Source organism: Bufo bufo, chromosome 6, assembly GCF_905171765.1.
Source record: "Bufo bufo chromosome 6, aBufBuf1.1, whole genome shotgun sequence".
NCBI classification, from domain to species: domain Eukaryota; kingdom Metazoa; phylum Chordata; class Amphibia; order Anura; family Bufonidae; genus Bufo; species Bufo bufo.
The window spans coordinates 371,693,881-371,718,860 of NC_053394.1; the positions used below are offsets into that span (position 1 = coordinate 371,693,881).

Consider the following 24,980-nt stretch of genomic DNA (forward strand, 5'->3'; position numbering starts at 1 on the left):
ACCTCCCCTCACGTGTCTGTATTGGTAAATAATTCTGGAGGATTTATTCTTAGGACTCTTTATGTTCTGCTGTTCCTCTATTATTCCTGCTAGAAGTTTATGAATGGTCCAATCAGAGCTTCCAGTGGTACTGGTCCCCCGAACTGGTAATACCTAGTTGTATATTTATTCATCATCTTCCAGCAGGGATAATAGAGGAATGGCACAACATTATGTTATTAGAAAAGGTGCTTCAGAATGGTTATTACCAGGGGAATGCAGGGGGTTACTGAAGCTGACGTGTCAGGGGATGTGACAGCCCCTCTTCAAATGATAAAGCTGACAAGGAAGTTTTGTAACTTTTTTTTTTATCATTTTAAGAAACGCTTTGCTAGTTCTTTGGAACAGGAACATTTGCTAATTGTTATGTAGACCAATATCGATTCGATTTGTAACTGCCCAGTGTGTAGAAGAATGAGGAAAGAAAAGCAATGTCCCCACATGTCAGTACGGGCCGCTAGATATCCATGGTCCACAATGCCTTTTATATGTTGCATAGGATAGAAATGATGTCATGATACCATTAAAGCGGTCAGACAGATTTAGTTTTTTGGCAACACCCTTTCCTCCTATAAAAATAGCACTCACTAAGGGCTCATGAGCCGTGTGCACCCCGTATCACGGGTACGGACCCATTCACTTGAATAGATCCGCAATCCGGGAGATGCGGTGCGGAACGGAAGCACGGATCGGAACCCCACGGAAGCACTACGGAATGCTTCAGTGGTGTTTCTGTCCAAGCCTCCGTACCACAAAAAAATAGAACATGTTCTATTTTTTTTACGGTGCGGACGGATCACAGACCCATTCAAGTTGAATGGGTCTAAATCCGTCCCGGCCGCACGGATGTTGCCAATGCATTGGGGACTGCAAATAGTGGTCCCCAATGCACGGAACGGCCGCATGCATGAGGCCTAATAGGCATTAAGATTTAGCAATAGATCCTTCTGTCTAATTTGTTCTCCAAGTGGAGAGACACTGTGTGGTGATAACAGTGTATCCAACCGTGTAACATATTTTGAACACTATACAGTGTATATCTCCAAATTAGATGACAGTATTTGTGTGGCTACTTCATGAATATTTACAACAGATGGTCGCACTCAGCCTGAATTGATTATTTTGGCCAGAAGCCACATTTTAATGATAACAGAAGAAATAAAAGAGTTTTTAAGCGTTCCTTTTCAGGCAGTAAGTTAACACCCTTCCTTCCTAGCCAGACACTATAGGAAAAATTGCTAGCCTCCCTGGCGGCCGGGACAGCGGGCGTGCAGAGAGGACAGTGCCTTTTCTTATAGTGTTCCAGCACGTCCACTGCTGCTGGATTGCAGGGTGGTCGTAACCATGGAAACGAGAAGTGTATAATTCAATGGAAAAATGAATGAGGCCAGCAAAGGAGGCAACTTGGATAACAATACATTAGTAAGTGCCTTGTATTACCTTAGTCTACATGTTAAATGCCTTTTGTTGAAATGAAACAACCCCTTTAAGTGCACTGGGGGAGGGTCCAAGCAACTCTGTGCACCCTTGCGTCTCTGCCGACCTCTCCTACTTGATTGGCAGGGCATACCTAGTCATCTCGCCTGGCACTGTCAGTTCACTCCAATGGGGGCAGCACTGCAGAAACCCGCTCCCTTCACTACACAATGAACAGAGCTGTGTAGTTCTGGCGCTGACTACTGGTGCCGGAGCTACTGCAGAACAGGTGACTGGCAAGGCTGCGAGGTGTCCAACCCCCACCGATTAGATACTGATGGGCTGTCTTGAAGATAGGCAATTACTTAAAGTGTAAAACATGCCCCCCAAATCCCGGGCCCCTCATATAGATTATACTTAACCCGCTCCCCGGCACCCGCATCGCTCCTGATCCTCGCACGGCCGCCGCTGCATCCCTAGCGTCACCCATGATGCTAGGGAGGTTCGTCCCCATCAGAGGATGTTTTGATCTGCGCGACGGGGAGATGCAGCGGTGGCCGTGCGGGGATCAGGAGCGATGTGGGTGCCGGGAAGCGGGGTAATTATAGTCTATGTGAGGGGCCTGGGAATTGGGGGGCATGTTTTAGACTTTGGATAACCCCTTTAATAAAAGCTGGACAATCCGTTTTGTGATGTAGCCCCCTAGTCTGTGGCTCCAGTAAAAAACTGGTGGCAGTTAAAACGTAAAAAAACTGTCTCAAGATGTAAGAAAGAGATTAAGAAACCACTGGTGTGTTGAAAGCAAGTAGCAAAAATCATTCCTATGGGTATTGCTGCACGGTTTAAACTGGCAGTTCCACTTATGTTTCGGCTTCCTTTTCTTTTACGCACTTAGGAGACTTATAAAATGTTCTGGTATTTTTTTTTGTGCCACATGCTTTTTAATAGCTAGAATACTGGGAATTCAAATCACTTTTGCATCTGAAAAAAACACTTGCACAGGTTCTGAACTCTGTGGATCAAAAACGGTCCGGGTTTTTACTTCTGCAAAACACACACAGACAGAATAAGCCCTAAGGCTCTATTCACATCAATACTAACATTTTCCATTCTTCTGCTCCGTTATAGGAGCAGAAGGTAAAAACGGAAGTCCCGGATTCGGCACATAACTGACATGAACGCAACCTTACTGATCCCATAGATTATAATGGGATCCGTTTGGTTTCCGTTTGGGAGAGCGTTTTTTTTTTTAACGGAGAAGAAAGTCTTGCATGCAGAACTTTTCTCTCCGTTATTCTTGACGAACTCTTTGATGGAGCCTTCGACGCAGATGTGAACACAGCCTTAGGCCTCATGCACACGGCCGTTCTTTGGGTCCGCATCCGAGCCGCCGTTTTGGCGGTTCGGATGCGGACCCATTTACTTCAATGGGGCTGCAAAAGATGCGGACAGCACTCTGTGTGCTGTCCGCATCCGTTGCTCCGTTCCGTGGCCCCGCTAAAAAAATATAACATGTCCTATTCTTGTCCACGCTTTGCGGTCAAGAATAGGCATTTATATTGAAGGCTGTCCGTGCCGTTCCGCAAATTGCGGAACGCGCACGGACGCCATCCGTGTTTTGCAGATCCGCAATTTGCGGACCGCAAAACACACCACGGTCGTGTACATGAGACCTTAGGCCTGTATTGGACCAGCAGATGAGGCTGACCATTGTCGGGAAGGAAGTGTTTCTTCCCGACAACCGCCTGCTCGTTAGTGGAGGAGACTGCAGCTATTACATGCAGCAGTCTCCTACATGGTATGGGGAAAAGCAATCGCTATAGCCATCACTCATCTTCATACAGAATCATTATTTTCTGGCAGCAGAATATGATTAGTCGTTCCTCCATGTTCCGTCTTTTTTAGTCTGCTTAAAAACTGTAATTGCCTAATGAATGAGAGTTTGCTCGTTCATCGGTAATCAGTGGCAGATCATCGCTAACAAGCACTACTATTGATGATTTGACTATCCGGAGGTCTAGCACAGCCTGAACTGTTACATACCTCCCAATAAATGAAAAGCCTGGTGCCCTGTTAGCCGGATAAGAGTCTTGCAGATAGGATACATTTAGGAAAAAACATCCAACTTGCATTGAACATGGAAAAATTGTTGGTGCTCTGCTCTCGTCCTGTTGGAAACTCTGACACCAAATTGTTAATACAGATTTCTTTCTACAAATCCAATGGTGCCTGGTTGCCCATCCACCACAGAATAGATGAGGTTTTTTTTACCACTTAAAATAAAAACTTTTTAAAAACCAAATCAAAATTTCTTTGCATCACCATAACTTTTTTATTTATATTTCTGTCTATAGAGCTGTATGAAGGCTTGTTTTGTGTGGGAAGAAAAGATTTTATTCGTACCACTTATGCGACTTTTTGATCACTGTTATTCAAATAAAAAAATTGGGGGGGGGGGGGGGCAGGTGACTGCAAAAAAGGTGTTTTAATTATTTTTTTTCCCATTAGGGCATTAACTGTGCAGGAAAAATATTTTTATATTTTAATAGTCCAGACAGTTTCGGACATGGCGATACCTGTCATGTTTTTTTATTTATTTATTTTTATATGTAAAAAGGGGGTGATTAATATTTTTATGTTACTTTTTATATAGGCCTTAGGGGGCTAGAACCTAGGATCTTCTGATCTCTGCCTGGCTTCAGGGTTCATGCACAAGACCGTAGTTTCTATCCTCATCTGATCTGCATTTTTTGTGGATCAATGCACAAAAAACTTCTGTTTCTTTCCATTTTGCAGTCAAGGATAGGTCATTTATACAGAAGTTAAAAACTAAATGGTGTCATGCACTTGGCCGGGATCTGTGTTTTGCGGATCCGCGATTTGCCCTCACAGGCAGTTAACCATGAGAGGCTCGGGAACCTATATCAAGCCCCAGGCTTTCATGGTAGTCCGCTCCCTCTGCCTAACTCCACAGATGCTGCTATCGCTATCGACCGCAGTACTTGAGGGGTTAAATGACCAGGTTCAGTGTCATCGCCAATACCCGTCATTGCGGCCAGGTGCCGTATTATGTTGCTGTGCTAGGCCTGCTCCATACATTTCCTCAGCCATCATGACCTACAGGTACGTCTTGTGGCTGAATCGGGGTTAAATAGGTCTAGAGCTGTTGCTGCAGTTTTTATTCTAAAGGTCATATTTCTTAGAAATGGTGTAAACCTACTTCCTTGGCTAACCACTCCTACTTTCATATTCACTTTTCAAAAGGGGCAAGAGCGGTGTAGAATCACAAAAAGTAACCATTTTTGTGCAGAATTTCCATCTGCCAAAATCAGGATACATCTTCATCAGGATTTGAACCCCAGACTTTCTGTAAAAGTTACCATTACACTATATAACTTCCCTTTTGGAAGGGCTGAATTTTCTGCGCTTAAAAAAATATTGTGACGAACTAGGACACTTGTACATGACAATATTCATGCTTAATGTGGAGTTGTACAGTATTGGTTGTGAGGTGTGGTTTATGACCTCACATTTCTTCTGAAACTGGGCAAGGCAGTGGAGGATTATGGGATGGCATATTGCCTTTGTTTGAAGAGGGTGAAGATGAGCCTCAAACCCTTGTAGCCTGGTCACCAAATCGATTGGCTGGAGGATAGCACACCTTAGATAACATTCTATTAGGGCTGCAGCTATCGATTTTAGTAATCAAGTATTCTACCGATTAATCCAACGATTAATCGAGTACTCTAATAAGAAAAAGCTAATTAAAAGAACGTTTTCTATAAAAACTTATCAGCTCCCTTGCCATCAGTACCCCCCCCACCCGTGAGTTTAGTTTTTGTGTAATCCCTCAATCTTTGTATTGTCTGTTTGTAACTGTAACTTGTATGAACAAAGTTAAAGGCTATGTACACCTTCAGAGACAATTTTTTTATGATTGCATTTTACTCATTTTGGGCTAAAAATACATTTTTTCAATTGGTCTTTATTAAAATTATTGGCTGTTGTGTCACAAAGGATTGTTTTTCTAGCTGTGTGACTAGTACTTTCACTTTGTGCCTGTTATTTAGTAACCCTTATCTCTAAATTACTAAAAAGTGATAAACACTTATTTAAGCCACATTCTTATCAGTAAGATAGGAATTGAGCTTTAATGAGTGCTTATAAGGTCCAATATCAGAGATAAGGAGCCCATCAGCTCCCTGCCTGACTGAGCAGAGAGAAAATACAGATCCTACTAATAGATAAACTGAAGGCTGTGCAGGAAAAACGGCTCATCATCTTTAATAAAGACCATTTGAAAAAATTATTTTTAGCTCAAAATGAGTACAATGCAATAATTACAAAAAGTTGTCACCAAAGTGTTCATAGTCTTTAAATTATATTAAACCGTTTAATAGCTGTTGTCCTGTTGACGGAACCTGGTTATATTTAGTATTGTAATCTAATGTGTGTACAGCGGTGTATTGGCTGGGCTGCAGTTGCTGTGCAGTGGGTGGGATAGTCCTAGCAGATAAGGATGTGGTCCTATAGGATAGAGTACTATATCCGGTTCTGTATAGCCTGGGGTATTCTGGGGACAGCCGTCTATATCAGCCCACAGGGAAGCGAGCATAGAGACTTATCCAAGGGGTGAGTCGGGAAAGGTGGCATTTGGCATAGCGTGCCGTGACAGCTATATTCTTCACAGGCATAATACTAAATAAATAGTATATTATTGAAATGAAAGGTACCATAAATAATGTGTTCAATATATTGTACAGCTTATTATGATTACTGGGATCCAAAATACTGTTTTGTGATATTTCATACTATGTTACAAAAACTTTAATGGTTTTTGTTTTGTTCTTTTTTTAGTAATAATAACTTTGCAGAAAACTGTAACCTTTTAGAAGCAAAAAGCTGGAAAGTAAAAGATTATATAGAATTTTACAGGTCTCAGTGAGATTTGAACCCCAGACCTTCTGTACAGTAAATGGCTGCCTTAGGGTACTTTCACACTTGCGGCAGAGGATTCCGGCAGGCAGTTTCGTCGCCAGAACTGCCTGCCGGATCCGTCACAACGTATGCCAACTGATGGCATTTGTCAGACGGATCAAGATCCTGATCCATATGACAAATGCATTGAAATGCCGGATCCGTCTCTCCGGTGTCATCCGTAAAAACGGATCCGGCATTTATTTTTTTTCACATTTTTTGCGGTCTGAGCATGCGCAGACGGCAATGCCGGATCCGTTTTGCCGGAACACTCGGCATTAATGCATTTCAATTGGAAAAAGTGTTACGGAATTTTGGACGGAGATAAAACTGTAGCATGCTGCGGTATTATCTCCGTCCTGAAAAGGCAAAAAGCCTGAACTGAAGACGTCCTGATGCATCCTGAGTGGATTGCTCTCCATCCAGAATGCATTAGGATAAAACTGATCAGTTCTTTTCCGGTATTGAGCCCCTAGGACGGAACTCAGTGCCGGAAAAGAATTACGCTAGTGTGAAAGTACCTTTACACACTACTCTATAGAAAAGTTCTCCTGTAAAGATGGGATTTTTTATGCCCTATAGTATTACTGTTCTTTATTAAATATAATAAATAGTATTTGGTATTCCTGTAATCATAATAACCTGTACTATATAGTGGACATTTTATTTTTGGTGGTTTATAAAGTTATGGCTATTAATGTGAGAAGAGCTGAGCGGAGGTGGTGAGGGCAATCCAGCATTTATACGAGAAGCTGATTAACAATTAGCAGCAGCCATGCAACTGCACGCAGAGGACGGGAGTTGTGGTGATGGCAAATATGGGAGTAGTAATTCAACAAATAATGTTCCAATGAGAAGTAGCGGGGATGTGACAGACATGGGCTGCTGACGTAACATTTTCTTTGCATGGAAGGGATTAACAAGAGCAAATTGCAATGCATCCTGACTGTGAGATTCAGGTGTTTGTCTCATGGGAGCTGCTGCCCACCCACTGAAAGGAAAGAATGTCCTCCAGATAAGGCCTCATGCACACGACCGTTCCATTATTTGCGGTCTGGAACGGAACGGGCGGCCCGTGTAGAAATGCCTACTCTTGTCCGCATCTTTTGCGGCCCCATTGAAGTGAATGGGTCCGCATCCGAGCCGCAAAAAAGGTGGCTCGGATGCGGACCAAAACAACGGTCGTGTGCATGAGGTCTAAAAGAGTTTTAAATTCCTGGGATAAGCTTTTAATATCTCTAGGTTTCTCCTTTTGAAGTTGAGTAAATGCATGTGTTTGGAGGCTACAAAGGCTGAACGAACAGTGTCCTTCAAGTCTATCTCTAGAGAGAATTACTCTTTCCAAGAGAAATCTCACCGGTTGTGTTTTTAGAAAGAATCCTTTCTGTTTCAGAAATATGCAGAGTGGTTGAATGTTTAAAACTGGTTTTAATGACACATGAGGCTTGAATATTGGAAATATGTAGTTTATCCAGCCCTTCTGTCCTGACTGGTGTCTGAAATCTTCCCGGCAAGCAACGCCTCATGGTCTAGCCTCTCGTCTAACTTGAAGAAAGGCTACCTTCTTTGGGAAATTTTTCTAATGGCAGGTTTAGAGCAGTTTTCATTATATTTAACTCCTTGCCGACCACCCGTTCACTCTATATGTCTGGGTCATTGGTACATACAGTACCTTTGCAAGGATATTTGAAACATGTCTGTGCAGAGACTGCAATGCTGCTTCCTGCTCTGGTCCCAGCAGTCATGTGATCGCCAGGGCCCAGAGTCTCTAGGATCAACAGAAGCTCTACTTCTGATAAAGTACTGATAAGAGGCTCCGAAAATGATTTGTGAGCCCCGATTCCTTTTCTTTATCTATTGCATGAACTCTGGTCCAAACATGTTTATCGTTTTCAAATTCAGATATTCATAGCACTTAGGTGCCAAGTCTGAAGTTTCTCATCGTCTGATCTGTGGTGTTGTCTGCTATTGGGGTGTCTCTAATTGACAGCAAGGCCAAGTCAATTCTGGGTGCCTGTGAGTCTGGGATAGCAATATTTTTTTTACGCACTTATATAGCGCTGACATATTCTGCAGCGCCTCACAGACATTAGCATCAAGCTGTCCCCAATGGGGCTCACAATCTAAGGTCCCTACCAGTAAGTCTTTGGAGTGTGGGAGGAAACCGGAGAACCCAGAGGAAATCCACGGGGAGAACATACAAACTCCATGCAAATGGTGACCTTGGTCAGATTAGATGTTTCCTCAGAATATGGTACAATGGATTTGGAAAGTCTTTCGAATCTTTCACATTTTGCTATGTTGCGGCCTTGTGCTAAAATAAAAAAAAATAAAAATAAAGTTTTCCCCATCGATCTCCACTTAGTACCCCATAATGGGAAAATGAGAAAAGAATTTTAGAAATTTTAGCAAATTTATTTAATATAAAAAAGGAAAAACTAAAATTGTGCATGGACATAAGTACTCAGACCCTTTGCCATGACACTTGACATTTAGCTCTGGGGGCCTCCCATTCCTTTTGATTATCTTTGAGATGTTTGTACACCTTAGGCTACTTTCACACTAGCGTTCAGAGCAGGTCCGTCTGATGTCTGCCCAGACGGATCCGCTCATATAATGCAGACTTGGGATCCGTTCAGAACGGATCCGTCTGCATTATATTGTCGAAAAAATTCTAAGTGTGAAAGTAGCTTCAGACGGATCCGTCCAGACTTTACATTGAAAGTCAATGGGGGACGGATCCGTTTGAAGATTGAGCCATATTGTGTCATCTTCAAACTGATCCGTCCCCATTGACTTCCATTGTAAGTCTGGACGGATCCGCTTGCCTCCGCACGGCCAGGCGGACACCCGAACGCTGCAAGCAGCATTCAGGTGTCCGCTTGCTGAGCGGAGCGGAGGCTGAACGCTGCCAGACTGATGCATTCTGAGCGGATCCGCGTCCACTCAGAATGCATTAGGGCTGTACGGATGCGTTCGGGGCCGCTCGTGAGACCCTTCAAACGGAGCTCACAAGCGGAGCCCTGAACGCTAGTGTGAAAGTAGCCTTAGACTCACTTGTCGTAAATTCAGCTGATTGGGCATGATTTGGAAAGATATATCCCTGTCTATATAAGGTCTCAAAGTTGAAAATGAGCAAAACACAAGTCATGAGGAGGAAAGAACTGCCTGTAGAGCTCAGAGACAGGCGCAGTTCTGGAGCAAAGTATAAAAATAAAATTTTTGCTGCACTGAAAGTTCCTAAGAGCATAATGGTCTTCATAATTCCTAAATGAAAGAAGTTAGGAACAACCAGGAATCTTTCTGGAGCTGAACATCACCAAACTGAGTATCCGTGGAGGGAAAGGTCTTGGTAAGAGAGGTGATTATAAACCCAATGGCCACTCTGGCTGAGCTCCAAAGATCTTGTGTGCAGATGGGAGAAACTTCCAGAAGGTCAACCATCACTGAAGAACTCCACAAATCTGGGCTTTACGGCAGAGTGGCCAGAAAGAAGCCTCTCCTCTGTAAAATACACATGAAAGCCCACAGGGAGTTTGCAAAAAAGCACTTAAAGGACTCTCAGACTAAGAGAAACAAGATTATCAGGTCTGATGAAACCAACATTGAACTTTTTGGCCTTAATTCCAAGCGTCATGTCTGGAGGAAACCAGGCACTGCTCATCAACTGCCTAATACCATCCCTACAGTGAAGCATGGTGGTGGCAGCAGCACACTGAGAAGGACAGGGAGACTGGTCAGGGTTGTGGGAAAGCTGAATGGAGCAAAGTAGAGAGATATTTTTAATGAAAACTGATCCACAGTGCTCTAAACCTAAGACTGGGCTGAAGGTTTTTATGGAGCGAAAAATATGATAATTCATTGCAGTGTAAAGGACGAGCAATCAAAAAATTCCATATTAAAATCTCCTTAGAGGGCTTAAAGGTCATGTACAACTTTGGGGGCAATTACTTTTTATTATTGCATTTTACTCATTTTGAGCTAAAAATAATTTTTTAAATTGGTATTTATTAAAAATATGGCGTCCTTTTTTTTCTACAGAGCTGACATGCTCTAGTAGCAACCTTTGGTTTTTCTCTCTTTTCCGTAAGACCAGGAGTTGAAGGACTCCTTATCTCTGCTCTCTGACATTATAAACACTCATTATAGCTCAGTTCTTATCTTACTGATAAGAATGTGGCTTAAATAAGTGTTTATGACCTCTTAGTAGTTTAGAGATATTTAGAGATTAGATAACAGACACAAAGTGAAAGTACCAGTCACACAGCTAGAAAAACGTTTAACCCTTTGTGACAGAACAGCTCAATATTTTTTAATAAAGGCCAATTGAAAAAATTATTTTTAAGGGTACTTTCACACTTGCGTTGTGAAAATCCGGAAGGCTCCGGAAATCCATGTGCAAACGGATAGCATTTGTAGACGGATCCGGATCCGTCTGACAAATGCATTGAAATACCGGATCCGTTTTGCCTCCACACTTTTAATGCATTTCAATGGAAAATAATGTTGGATCCGGCATTCTCGCAAGTGTTCCGGAATTCAGAATGCATTAGGATAAAACTGGTCAGTTTTTTCCGGTGTTAAGCCCCTAGGACGGAACTCAATACCGGAAAAGAATAACGCTAGTGTGAAAGTACCCTTAGCCAAAAATGAGTAAAATGCATTAAAAAAAATTGTTTCCAAAGGTGTACATAGCCTTTAAGATAAGTGTAATAAAGTAAAAAAAGTTTATAAAGGTATGAAAATTCAAATCACCCCTCCCTGTTTTTCCATAATAAAAAATAAATAATAAAGATCATTTGCCATTAAAATATAAAAATATTTCTCCCATACGTCACCTCCCAAAGAAAACTGAATAAAAATATGATCAAAAAGTCATAAGTACTCCAAAATGGTATCATTAACTACAGATTGCCCCATAAAAAATGAGCTCTCACTATGCTCCATAGAAAGAACTATAAAAAAGTGATGGGGGTCTGAATATGGCAATGCAAAGAAAAAATTATTTTCAATGCAAATAATTTTTTTTCTGTATTAAAACTATAGAAATGTGGTATCACTATGATTGTACTGACCTGGAGAATAAAGGTAACAGGTCAGTTTAACCGCATAGTAAACGCCATAAAAACAAATCCATAAAACTATGGCGGAATAGCGTTTTTTTCCCCAAATTCCATCCCATCTGGAAGTTTTTCTAGCTTCCCACTACATCGTATGCAATAGTAAACGGTGCCATTAGAAAGCACAACTTGTCTCGCAAAAAACAAGCTTTCTTACGGCTATGTGAATGGAAAAATCAGAAAAATGAAGGCTCCAGGATGGCTTGGAGTAAAAAAATGGAAACATAAAAACGGAAATAGACCTGGTCCTAAAAAGGTTAAACCCTTAGTGACATAACTCATTTTGGCTTCAAAGTGGTTGTCTGTTTTCTTAATCAATATCAAATCGGCGGAGGTCCCACTCCCGGCATCCCTGCTGATCAGCTGTTTGAACAGAAATCAGCGCTCGTACAAGTGCTGGCTTCTCCTAATCTTTCGCTTTATAAGACGCATTCCCCCCCCCCCCCCAAAAAAAGTAGGGGGAAAATGGCAGTGCTTCTTATAAAGCGAATGGTGTAATTTTTACATTGCTGACACTGATACATCGTCGGCCTCTATGCTGCACAGCGAGGTCTGCGATGTATCAGAGCTCTATCACGCAGGCTGGGGTGAGGGGCTGGAGGCCGGCAACTGCTGTTGCACTTGCGGCGGGGCCCGGTGCAGTGACTGTACTCCATTACATTGGGCCCGCTCACAGCAGTCTTCATATATAAAGTCTAGTCATGTCATCCAGTCGCTCTGCTTTGTTAAACTACGGTAATCGTCTGTAGTAGTACTCACTATCAAGCTAGCAGGCCGGCAGCGTAACACTCTCTCCGTCATGCTCCTCCGCCTTCATTAATGAAGCTGGCGGAGCCGGAGGGTGACAGAGTGAGTAAGTGACGTTACGCTGCCTGCCTGCTAGTTTGATAGTGAGTACTATTACAGACGATTATTAGTAGTTTAACAAAGCAGAGCCACTGGATGACATGACTAGCCTTTACATATGAAGACTGCTGTGAGCGGGCCCAGTGTAATGGAGTACAGTCACTGCACCGGGCCCCGCCGCGAGTGCAACAGCAGTTGCCGGCCTCCAGCCCTCCCTCCCACCCCGCGATGGATAGGGCTTGTTTCTTCTGGTCGCGCAAAATTTCAGGTTATATAAGAAGGGTGCGCTCGGAATAATGCATTCTAGATTATCAGATGTCAGATTATCAGATACCACAAGAAACACGCCTTTAGGCTACATTCAAACGACCGTATGTGTTTTGTGGTCCGCAAATTGCGGATCAGCAAAACACTGATACCGGCCGTGTGAATGTAGCCGGCCCTATGATAGAAATGCCTATTCTTGTCCGCGATTGCGGACAAGGATAGGACATGCTCTATCTTTTTTGCGGGGCCACGGAACGGATCTACGGATGCGGACAGCACATTGTGTGCTGTTCGCATTTTTTGGGGCCCCATTGAAATGAATAGGTCTGCACCGGTTCCGCAGAATTGCGTAATGGATCCAGAGCCAAAAATACGGTTGTGTGAATGTAGCCTTATTGAAAAGTTCTCAGTTATATTAGAGTTGTGTGTAGGGAGTACTACACAGACAAGCGGGGCTCGGTGTAATGGGGGTCACTATTTACACAGGGACATGAGAAGACAAAGAGGGGACCAGCATAAGATGCTATATACCGGTATGTGTCATCCAAAGATCCCCCCATAACAGTGTCATAAACAGATCCCCCCATAACAGTGTCATCCACAGATCCCCCATAACAGTGTCATCCACAGATCCCCCATAATAGTGTGTCATCCACAGATCCCCCATAACAGTGTGTCATCCACAGATCCCCCATAACAGTGTCATCCACAGATCCCCCATAACAGTGTGTCATCCACAGATCCCCATAACAGTGTCATCCACAGATCTCCATAAAAGTGTCATCCACAGATCCCTCATAACAGTATCATCCACAAATCCTCCATAACAGTGTCATCCACAGATCCCCCATAACAGTGTCATCCACAGATCCCCCATAACAGTGTCATCCACAGATCCCCCATAACAGTGTCATCCACAGATCCCCATAACAGTGTCATCCACAGATCCCCATAACAGTGCGTTATCCACTGATCCCCCATAACAGTGTCATCCACAGATCCCCCATAACAGTATCATCCACAGATCCCCATAACAGTGTCATCTACAGATCCCCATAAAAGTGTCATCCACAGATCCCTCATAACAGTATCATCCACAGATCCTCCATAACAGTGTCATCCACAGATCCCCCATAACAGTGTGTCATCCACAGATCCTCCATAACAGAGTTATCCACAGAACCCCCATAACAGTATCATCCACAGATCCCCCATAACAGTATCATCCACAGATCCCCCATAACAGTGTCATCTACAGATCCTCCATAACAGTGTCATCCACAGATCCCCCATAACAGTGTGTCATCCACAGATCCCCCATAACAGTGTGTCATCCTCAGATACCCCATAACAGTGTCATCCACAGATCCCCCATAACAGTGTCATCCACAGATCCCTCATAACAGTATCATCCACAGATCCTCCATAACAGTGCCATCCACAGATCCACCTTAATAGTGTGTCATCCACAGATCCTCCATAACAGAGTTATCCACAGAACCCCCATAACAGTATCATCCACAGATCCCCCATAACAGTATCATCCACAGATCCCCCATAACAGTGTCATCCACAGATCCCCCATAACAGTGTCATCCACAGATCCTCATAACAGTGTCATCCACAGATCCTCCATAACAGTGCCATCCACAGATCCACCATAATAGTGTGTCATCCACAGATCCTCCATAACAGTGTCATCCACAGATCCCCCATAATAGTGTCATCCACAGATCCCCCATAATAGTGTCATCCACAGACCACCATTAGTTCAAAACCCACCAAAAGCACACCTTTTGGTTCAAAATATTTTTTTCTTATTTTCCTCCTCAAAAACCTAGGTGCGTCTTATCATCAGGTGCGTCTTATAAAGAGAAAAATACGGTACCTGCTTTTCTCAAAGGGAGTGAGACTGAAGGAAGGTCTTTTCTCCACTGCAGTGGAGTGTGTTCCAGCCACGAGAGAAGGAGATGGTGCCTGAAGCTCTGAGAGAGTGCGAAACTCAGAACCTGCTAAAATCCTATAACCGGGGATCCCCTGCAGCCCTTGGCCAAGGAAGGACTCACTGAGAGGCCCTGGAGGGAATAATGGATTATAAAATAAAAAGGATTAGTCGGCTAAATAGCCTTGACAATATTGTTTCTTGTACTAACCTATTCCAGAGGTGTAATGTGACCTGTGCCGAAGAGGTGACTTGAGGTCTCTTGGGGGACTGTACCCAAGCAAGTGTTTTAAAAAAATTATTGTTCCAATAACACCCATTGTTTAACATGAGCTCTATAATGATAATCAAGGAGGCGGAATAGGTATACATATATATGGTTAGAGAACACCCCTTTACCTAAATGTATAAAGTTTATTAAAACCTACTTTAAATGCTCTAAAATAATTTATTGTTTTCCAAGCAATATGGGCAACTGACATTCGGGTACCTATGCCTTTCAGCAATATGCACTCCGTGCACTGCAGTTTATGGGAGCGTTGTACGCTAATCGTCGCTGATCCTGTCTGTACCAGCGCTGCTTTCCTAAAGCCGGGCATAGTTGTCCTATGCCGGCCTTTAACAGAGTGTCCAGGGTGCCAGGCTGCCCTGCGCCCAATCTGCTAGACTGTACAGCATGCAAGGCCGTAGCGAAGCGGCATGAGCAGGGCAGGCGCTCACACAGCACATGACTGCTCTACCTGTGCCTGGCATAGGACATCTATCAAGGAAACAGGAACAAGGGTGGCACCAAATTACTAGATAGGTGGGCTAGATAGTGCGCACATATAAGAATATAAGGAGCGTAATCTTGTCCTAAGATATACACTGCAGCTGCACAGCCGCAAGAAAAAACATCTGGTTAAGGCCGTTTACGGGCGTTTTTTGGCGTTCCGTATACGGAACCATTCATTTCAATGGTTCCGCAAAAAAAACTGAATGTGCTCCGTATGCATTCTATTTCCGTATTTCCGTTCAAAGATAGAACATGTCCTATTATTGCCCGCAAATCACGTTCCGTGGCTCCATTCAAGTCAATGGGTCCGCAAAAAAACCGGAACACATACGAAAATGCATCCGTATGTCTTCCGTATCCGTTCCGTTTTTGCGGAACCAATTGTATGCCCAGCCCAATTTTTTCTATGCAATTACTGTATACTGTATACAGAAAAACGGAACAGAAACGGAAACACAACGGAAACAAAAAATGGAACAAAGAAGCCATGAAAAACAGACCGCATAACACTAAAAAAGCCACACGGTCGTGTGAAAGAGGCCTAAGGCATATTACCTACCAGGGGTGGACTGGGAACTTAAAGTGGCCCTGTCAAAAAACCTAAGGCCCCTTTCACACAAGCGAGTTTTCCCGCACGGGTGCAATGCGTGATGCGAACGCATTGCGCCCGCACGGAATCTGGACCCATTCATTTCAATGGGGCTGTGTACATATGCGTTGGTTTTCACGCATCACTTGTGCGTTGCGTGAAAATCGCAGCATGTTATATATTTTGCGATTTTAACGCAACGCTGGCCCCATAGAAGTGATTGGAGCTGCGTAAAAATCGCATCGCATCCGCAAGCAAGTGCGGATGCGATGCATTTTTCACAGATGGTTGCTAAGAGATGTTGTTTGTAAACATTCTGTTTTTTATCACGCGCGTGCAAAATGCATAAAATTGCATTGCACCCGCGCTATAAAAACTGAACGCGATCGTAAACAAAACTAAATGGACTTGCTTGCGAAATCGCACAGTTTTCACTGAATCCGGACACGCTCGTCTGCAAGGGGCCTAAAAGTGGCCCCATGTTGTAGGTGGGTTCATACTGACAGAAGACGGGCCAAAACAAGTAGGCATGGACAACTGAAGTAGGCAGGGCCTGCAATACTGTAGTGCAGTGCAGAATACCGCCCTAGCGGAACCAAATACCACAGGACAGCACTAAATACTGCCGCCGCCACCACAGTATTCAAATGTATCATCATCATGAAGACAGGAATACAATTGAGTTCAGGAGGTCACCTGCAGCATCAGATGATTATGTACCTGGCCTGCGGCCATCAAGAGGGCTTGAGTGGCCCCCTAGGCATTGGCCCACCGGGGAATTTCCCTGTAGGGTCTATGGACAATCCGCCCCTGTCGCCTACTGTGTATGTGTGCAAAAGTGATGAACCAAATGCGCTAGGGGGGATAAGTATACCTTCTTACACTTATTGGAGTAACAATATTAGGCTCCTTTCACACGTCCGCAATTCTGTTCCGCATTTTGTGGAACGGAATTGCGGACCCATTCATTTCTATGGGGCCGCACGATGTGCTGCCTGGATATGGAATTGCGGATCCGCACTTCCGTTCCCGAAAAAAATAGAACATGTCCTATTCTTGTCCGCAACTGCGGACAAGATTAGGCATTTTTTATTAAGTGCCGGCGATGTGCGGTCCGCAAAATGCGGAAGCACATTGCCGGTGTCCGTTTTGCGGATCCGCAAAACACTTACGGACGTGTGAATGGACCCTTAAATACGTATTTAAAATGTAATAAAAACAGGTGCAGCAGATAAAATTAAAGAGCAACTAAACTTTAAACAAGTTTTTTTTTTTTAAATGTCCCAAATGCTCTAAAAATAATTTTTCTAATATACTGTTATTGATTTTGACTTTTTACTAAAGATATTTCCCCCTAAAGCCCTGATTTCCAGCGCACCTTAAATTCACTCTTCCGGCACGTCGCTGACTGTGCACTGTATCAATAGGGGCCGCAGAGCAGTGAGTACGGGAAGGACCACACATTGCTGCTCCTGCCCGTGCCCCCCGAGGTTGGCTAAAAGCTGGTATAGCATTTGGGTACCCTGTAACCATGTGCTATGCCAGGATTAGCTGAGCGGAACAGCTCCTGCCCGTGCCCCCCGAGGTTGGCTAAATGCTGGTATAGCATTTGGGTACCCTGTAACCATGTGCTATGCCAGGATTAGCTGAGCGGAGCGGCTCCTGCCTGTGCCCGCTTCACTAAGAGTCCTGCATGTCAGCTTTTAGCTTAGCGAAGTTATAGCTTTTGGAACATAGGGGAAAAATGAAAATAGGCCCAGTTTTTAAGGTGTTAAAGCAAGGCTACTTTCACATCTCCGGTTTGAATTGGTTAGAATTCTCTGGATCCAGATGGAATGTCCGCTGACCCATTAAAGGGGTTTTTCCATCTCAGACAAGGGGGGAATATTGCTAGGATATGCCCCCATTGTCTGATAGCTGCATGTCCTACCTCTGGGACCCGCACCTATCTAGTACACGCAGCCGAAAACGAAGCTGGCAAAGTGGTGTGACCGCTTGGCTATTTTTGGAATCCTCATAGAAATGAATGGGAGCGGACCACCCTTGCATGTCCACTGTTTCCATTCACTTCTACACGACCAACGCAGGCTCGGTTATTTTTGGCGGCCCCATAGCAATGAATGGAGGGCAGCCACGCATGCGCAGTGCGCCCTCCTTCACTTTGCCAGCTGCGTTTACGAGATATCGCTAGGCTATGCCCTGTGACACAGTGAGGGGAATGGTCTGGGAAAACAGGTATTTTCCTCCCAGCGTCTGCTGCTGGGCTGATTTGCAGCCAGGTGGGGTCAAATACCGGACTGGATTTTAATTGCCGGTCCGGGTTTTTGGCAGCACCTGGCTGTCCTTAAAAAGGCAGCTGGGCTCAGCAGCAGGATCTCTGTGTTGGGATCTGAGGCTTGGTGCCAGGTTGAAAGGCTGAGACCCATGGGCCGAGGAAACAGGCCCCCTAAAGACTGCCGTGGACTGCTGGAGGCAGAACTGACATCAAGGTGGCTTGTCTTTTATGAACTTTGAAATTTGTGTGAAGTAAACACCAAGACTGCAAAGTAAAGCATTGTTTTGTGCATTTGCCTCAAGTGTGAATAAACACTGAAGTTTCGCGTTAAGAACTTGTCTTTTGCCTCTGTACTGCATCCGCTTACCCTATCTACCAGAGCGAAACCCCACAGCCCCCCATTGTCTGATAGGTGCAGGCCACCACCAGGTGCAGGCCACCGCTCCCATTCATTTCTATGGGGCCCGACGGAAATATCCCAGTCAGCGCTCAGCTATTTTCGGCGGCCCCATAGAAATGAATGGAGGGCAGCTACGCATGTGCGGTGCGCCCTCCTTCACTTTGCCGGCTGCGTTTACAAAATATCGCTAGGATATGCCCCCATTGTCTGATAGGTGTAGGTCCCAGAGGTGGGACCTGCACCTATCAGACAATGGGTGCATATCCTAGCGATATGCCACCATCGTCTGAGATGGGAAAACCCCTTTAAGTATAATGGGGTCCAGTAGAGATCCGTACGCATTCTGACAGACAAGAGGAGAAGCGGCCAGACACAAACCACTGCATGCTACGGTTTCTATCCGGCCAATCCTCCTCTTGTCTCCTGGAATTTCACACCGGAGGTGCAAAAGTAGCCTAAGTCGTCATGAAATCCTCCTCCCAGATACTGATGCCAGGATATTTAAAGTAACTGATACATGTTGATTTATATTGCTGCTTTTATTCCTCCTGATGAAAGGGGTTATGGTAGAACCACGAGACGCATTGAGAACCAATAAAGAACTACACCTTCCTCACTGAGAGTCCTTATTGTGTCCTGGGACCGGAGAGAGTTCATCCATACAGCAGACTCAGCGCAAGAGGGACAGATATCAGGTGACTTGAGCTTATCCTGTTTACCTGCCCCTTGGGTGAAGGGAGCACCATAATTGCTTAAAGGGGTTTTCCAGGAATTAAGAAAATGAAAATAAGTAAATATTACATTACTATAAATATATTCCCAAATACCTTTCATTAGTTATAATGGCTCATTTTGTCTGGGGAGCAATCATTAGGAGACATAAAATGGCTGCTGTCCTATTAGTACACACAAAACCTGCCCTGATCACACATGACGACAAGTTACTTCAGAACACTGAGCTAAAGAGCTGCCTCATCCTCCTCTGCTTGTCAGGGATTATGATCCTGAATACAGCTGATAAGATCTTCAACTGAATCTCTGTAGGAATGGAGATCATGAGGAGACATGAAGTACAGAGAGGACGGACAAGACAGACTGTGGTAATGTGGGGCTCTGGTAAGGGAGACTGCGTACAAGAGCTGCTGCTCATTAGCCATATCCCCACCATCCTCTCTGTACTTCATGTCTCCTCATGAACTCCATTCCTACAGAGATTCATCATATCAGCCGTATTCAGGATCATAATCCCTGAAAAGCAGAGCAAAGAGGAGGATGAGGCAGCTCTTTAGCTCAGTGTTGTGAAGTAACTTGTCCTCCTGTGTGATTAGGACAGGTTTTGTGTGTACTAATAGGACAGCAGCCAAAATGAGCCATTATAAATAGGGCTGCAACGATTAATTGACTTTATCGATAATATTCTATAACAGGATTTGTTGTCGACGAATCCTGTTATCGAATAATCGCCGATTCGTTGCTATGCGGGTGGGCAGTTTAAATCAGCGCATCTTTATTTTACCTTACAATAAAGCTCCAGTAACAGGCAGAGCGGGCGGCGGCGTAACTTCCCTTACTCACATGACGCGCCTGCTCCGCCTGCTTCATTTATAAAGTGGACGGAGCAGGCGCGTCACGTGAGTGACGTTACGCCGCCACCCGCTCTACCTGTTAGCTTCATTGTAGGGTAATAAAGATGCCCTGATTTAAAGTTCAAGTAAAAGTTAGTGCCAGAATAGTCTACTGCTGTGAGCGGCGGGGCCGGGGCTGTTATAGGGAGGAAGATCTGTGCACTGTTATGGAGGGGATCTGTGGATGGCACTGTTATAGGGAGGGGGATCTGTGGATGGCGCTGTTATGGGGAGGGGGATCTGTGGATGGCACTGTTATAGGGAGGGGGATCTGTGGATGGCGCTGTTATGGGGAGGGGGATCTGTGCACTGTTATGAGGGGGGTTCTGGGGATGACACATATAACATAAGATGCTATATAGTGTCATCCATAGATCCCCCCATAGCAGTGTCATCCACAGATCCCCCTCCCCATAACAGTGCAATCCACAAATCCCCCTCCCATAACAGTGCCATCCACAAATCCCCCTCCCATAACAGTGCACAGATCCCCCTCCCCATAACAGTGCCATCCACAGATCCCCCCGATAACAGTGCCATCCACAGATTCCCCCCCCAATAACAGTGTCATCCACAGATCCCCTCCATAACAGTGCCATCCACAGATCCCCCCCAATAACAGTGCCATCCACAGATCCCCTCCATAACAGTGCTATCCACAGATCCCCTCCATAACAGTGCCATCCACAGATCCCCTCCATAACAGTGCCATCCACAGATTCCCCCCCGATAGCGGTGTCATCCACAGATTCCCTCCATAACAGTGCCATCCACAGAACCCCTCCATAACAGGGCCATCCACAGATCCCCCATAATAGTGCCATCCACAGATCCTCCATAAGTGTCATCCACAAATTCCCCCCCGATAACGGTGTCATCCACAGATTCCCTCCATAACAGTGCCATCCACAGATTCCCCCCCGATAACGGTGTCATCCACAGATTCCCTCCATAACAGTGCCATCCACAGAACCCCTCCATAACAGCGCCATCCACAGATCCCCCATAATAGTGCCATCCACAGATCCCCCATAATAGTGCCATCCACAGATCCTCCATAACAGTGCCATCCACAGAACCCCTCCATAACAGCGCCATCCACAGATCCCCCATAATAGTGCCATCCACAGATCCCCCATAATAGTGCCATCCACAGATCCTCCATAATAGTGCCATCCACAGATCCCCCATAATAGTGCCATCCACAGATCCCCCATAATAGTGCCATCCACAGATCCCCCATAATAGTGTCATCCACAGATCCCCCATAATAGTGTCATCCACAGATCCTCCATAATAGTGCCATCCACAGATCCTCCATAATAGTGTCATCCACAGATCCCCATAACAGTGCCATCCACAATTTGTTTTAATATGGCCTTTGAACATAATTTTTCAAGTAAAATCATTTAAACCCCTTTTTCTGTCAATTAGTTTTTTCCCGATTAATCAATGAAATTATCGACAACTAATCGATTATTTAAATAATCGTTAGCTGCAGCCCTAATTATAACTAATGAAAGGTATTTGAGAATATATTTATAATAAATTAATATGCAAGTACTTTCATTTTTTTTTTATTCCTAGAGAACCCCTTTAAAGAGGACCTGTCATCAAAAAATGCAATCTGAAAGCAGCAGGTTATAGAGCAGGAGAAGCCGAGCGGATTGATATATATATTTTTTGTGGGAAAAGATTCCGTAAAACTTGTAGTTTATACATTTACCGTATTTTTCACCCTATAAGACGCACCGGCCCATAAGACGCAGGTTTTAGAGGAGAACAATAAGAAAAAAATATTTTCTATTACACCTCAGGTCAGACCAGCAATTAGACCCCCAAAGTTAATCAGACCTCAGATCAGACCCCCAATGTCAATCAGACCTCAGATCAGACCCCCAATGTCAATCAGACCTCAGATCAGACCCGCAATGTCAATCAGACCTCAGATCAGACCCCCAATGTCAATCAGACCTCAGATCAAACCCCAACCTTCAGCCATCTATTAGCCCCCATATGTAAGCCAGCAGCCCCATGTCAGCCATCAGCCCCATATATCAGACCCTATATGTCAGCCATCAGCCCCTATATGTCAGCCATCAGCCACTATATGTCAGCCATCAGTCCCCATGTCAGCCATCAGCCCCTATATGTCATCCATAAGCCCCTATGTCATCCATCAGCCCCCATATGTCAGCCATCATCCCCATATGTCAGCCATTAGCCCCTATATGTCAGCCATTAGCCCCATATATTCAGCCATCAGCCCCATATATTCAGCCATCAGCCCCATATATCAGCCATCAGCCCTATGTCAGCCATCAGCCCCTGTATGTCAGCCATCAGCCCCATATATCAGCCATCAGCCCTATGTCAGCCATAAGCCCCTGTATGTCAGCCATCAGCCCCTATGTCAGCCATCAGTCCCCCTATGTCAGCACCTATATGTCAGCCATCAGCCCCCATATGTAAGCCAGCAGCCCTATGTCAGCCATTAGCCCCATATATTCAGCCATCAGCCCCTATGTCAGCCATCAGCCCCCATATGTCAGCCATCAGCCTCTATATGTAAGCCATCAGCCCCATATATCAACCCCTATATGTCAGCCATCAGCCCCATATATCAGCCTCTATATGTAAGCCATCAGCCCCATATATCAGCCTCTATATGTCAGCCATCAGCCTCTATATGTAAGCCATCAGCCCCATATATCAACCCCTATATGTCAGCCATCAGCCTCTATATGTAAGCCATCAGCCCCATATATCAACCCCTATATGTCAGCCATCAGCCTCTATATGTAAGCCATCAGCCCCATATATCAACCCCTATATGTCAGCCATCAGCCTCTATATGTAAGCCATCAGCCCCATATATCAGCCTCTATATGTCAGCCATCAGCCTCTATATGTAAGCCATCAGCCCCATATATCAGCCTCTATATGTAAGCCATCAGCCTCTATATGTAAGCCATCAGCCCCATATATCAACCCCTATATGTCAGCCATCAGCCCCATATATCAGCCTCTATATGTAAGCCATCAGCCCCATATATCAGCCTCTATATGTAAGCCATCAGCCCCATATATCAACCCCTATATGTCAACCATCAGCCCCCAGTGCAAATAAAATAAAATAAACTCACTTACCTCTCCTGCTCCTGGACGCCACCACGATCCTCTTCATCCTGCTGTCGGCTGTGTATCGCGGCGCACAATGTGAAGTCACAGAGCGCCCTTACGCTGTGCGCAGCCCTGCACAGCCGATAGCCGAGCTTCCGTAATGGAAGCGCTTCATTAGTATTTGCCCCATAAGACGCAGGGGCATTTTCCCCCCACTTTGGGGATACTTATACACACAATGCTGTCAATCACCGATAACTCTTCCCTCCTGTGCCGATAGCTCTTCACAGGAGGTAGAAACCGCAGAGATGTAAATCTATAAATTACAGGTTTTCCTGAATCTTTTGCGACAAAAATATACATCAATCTGTAACATGCTGCTTTTAGATTGCATTGCTTTTTTTTGGTTCTCTATAAAATAATTAATCCGCTGCACCTGTTTTTATTAAATTTTTAACATGCATTAAAATAAGGGGAGATCTAATTACTATGTATAAATATATCAGGGGTCAGTACAGAGATCTCTCCCATCATCTATTTATCCCCAGGACTGTGACGAGGGGACATCCTCTGCGTCTGGAGGAAAGAAGGTTTGTACACAAACATAGAAGAGGATTCTTTACGGTAAGAGCAGTGAGACTATGGAACTCTCTGCCTGAGGAGGTGGTGATGGTGAGTACAATAAAGGAATTCAAGAGGGGCCTGGATGTATTTCTGGAGTGTAATAATATTACAGGCTATAGCTACTAGAGAGGGGTCGTTGATCCAGGGAGTTATTCTGATTGCATGATTGGAGTCGGGAAGGAATTTTTTATTCCCCTAAAGTGGAGAAAATTGGCTTCTACCTCACAGGGTTTTTTTTTTCCTTCCTCTGGATCAACTTGCAGGATAACAGGCCGAACTGGATGGACAAATGTCTTTTTTCAGCCTTATGTACTATGTTACGAATATTGTTACTCCGATAAGTGTCAACCTATACTTATCCCCACTAGCGCGTTTAGTTGGTCACTTCTATGCCAGGCTTTAGCAGGGCAGCACTGGCACAGAAATGGACAGCGCAGCCGCAGGGGAATCTGTATACCAGTGGTCAGCAACCTCCAGTTGTGTTGAAAACTACAACTCCCAATTCTGTGGGAGTTCTGAGAGGAGCATGCTGGGAGTCGTAGTTTCACCGCAGCTGGAGGTACCTGAAGTAGGTGTCAATATTGCATGAAAAACAAAAATAAATAAAGTTCATTAGAAAAAAGAAAAAAAAACCTCCTTATTTTAGGGCATTTACAGTAGGTTTCAATAAACTTTATTGATAAGTTTGGAAACACTTTTGCAAATATTCTCCCATGGCGGCACATACTACCTATGACGTGTCAAGGAGAGTGAGGGCTTTGGGGTGTAGTATGCGCCCCGAGTCACGTCCGTCCAGGAGGGAGGGGAGACTCGGCAGCATTCCCCGAGACGCGCAGTTACCTCACAAGCTCGTCCTACGATTGACAAGCCGCTCAGCCAATCACAGATCTCCCCGCCCCCCGCATGCGACGTCCTGTCCAGCGGCCCAGTCAGAACGCACCACGAGCAGCTGAGCCGGTGAT

At 44.7% G+C, this 24,980-nt stretch overlaps 1 long non-coding RNA gene across 2 annotated transcripts; it reads right to left on the reverse strand.

The window, feature by feature from the left end:
- Positions 1–7,598: 7,598 nt before the first annotated feature.
- On the reverse strand, positions 7,599–24,972 carry LOC121005851. Of its 2 annotated transcripts, none has more exons than XR_005779962.1 (3): positions 24,859–24,972; positions 14,554–14,740; positions 7,599–8,746 (listed from the first exon to the last, which is right to left on the reverse strand). It is a non-coding gene; the product is annotated as an uncharacterized LOC121005851 (long non-coding RNA). The 2 variants fall into 2 exon arrangements; XR_005779963.1 differs by lacking the exon at positions 24,859–24,972 and adding an exon at positions 14,819–15,449.
- Positions 24,973–24,980: the final 8 nt, after the last annotated feature.